The following is a 1,400-nucleotide window of genomic DNA, read 5'->3' as shown; positions in this document are numbered from 1 at the left end:
CTCATCTCAAAACTCAAACGAAAGTAAAAATAGAGAGAAGTTTTAACAAGAAAAAATCGAGACAACATGACTCCACGATGATATATGAACCATAAGTTCTATTTAAAATCAATCTATGTGTCTTAGCACTCGAAAGATTACAACTTGCGAAGAAACAAGAAATGATGAACGCCAAGCAACAAAACTCTCCAAATTGATTGCCTAAAGGCAAGAGAATTCAAAACTTTATCATATAAGCGTGTGTATGCAAATTTTATGCCTCTAACAATAAGAAGAATGACCTCACAAGGTGATGAAATTTCAGCCTAAAAATCAAATTCGGAAACCGAAAAACTTACAAATTTACAAGGGAACCAATAGAGATAAACTAGAAGTAGGTGAGCACAACAATATGAAGAAAAATAAACTTTATTGCAACAGAGGTCAGTCCTATTTTAGACAGATTACAAATATTTTTTCTCACAAAACTCTCATATAATACATAGGCTAAGCACTCATCTTCCTCTCCTCTAAAACCGTAGCAAAAGGCTCTCATATTGTGAGGAACAATGGTATCCTAAGAAGAGAGTGAATTAGGACACTTAGAAACTTAAATTAAATTGGCTCCAAAAGCTTCATAAGATAAATCTATCTCAATTTTGATCTAAATGTGCTCTAGATTTATCTAGTGTGTCTACTCTATTGCTCAAGAGTATTGCAACCTACTTCTAGTCTATGTTGGAGCTCCACAAAAGATATACTCCCGGTCCGCACAACTCTTTCAATCATAGCTCTTGAGCTACCAAGTCATCAAGATAAGATCTCAAGCACGATGAGCCATCAAACCACCAAGACAAGATCTCACCACTAACCTCTTTTCCAATCATTTGACACCGTGATCACTTTGGACCTCAAGCCACCATGGCAAGGGTCTCCACATCCTCGTACACGTGTCTTGCCGCTGCTCCACACCAAGTCGGAGGGTCAACAAGCTTAAGCCACCAAGGCCCAATATGCCAGTGAGTCACCAAGACTCCAAGTACCAGCGTACCTCTCGGTACACGCTATGATCACTCCTTAATCTCTTATCCAAGTTGCAACATCTAGTTACAACTCACTCCAGACCTATAAGCACTAAACACTCTCTAATCTTGTGCTTAATTACCTTGGATGATCACTTTAAGCATTTTGGTGGCTTGGATGTCTTTTCAAGTGTGTATGAGCTTTCTCTAGACTCCAGCAGTATGTCACACCTTCAAATGACTGAGTGTAGGGGTATTTATAGTCTTAAACCTGCAACTAGCCATTTCCCAACACCTTAGAAAAGCTGTTAACACTGGATGATTTGGTGAGAACAGTAGTACTAACACCGGATCATCCAGTGAGTACAAACTCAGAAACTAGCTGTTGGAATTTTACTC

This window comes from Phragmites australis, chromosome 3 (genome assembly GCF_958298935.1).
Source record: "Phragmites australis chromosome 3, lpPhrAust1.1, whole genome shotgun sequence".
Taxonomy (NCBI): Eukaryota; Viridiplantae; Streptophyta; class Magnoliopsida; order Poales; family Poaceae; genus Phragmites; species Phragmites australis.
This window is presented reverse-complemented; position numbering follows the sequence as displayed.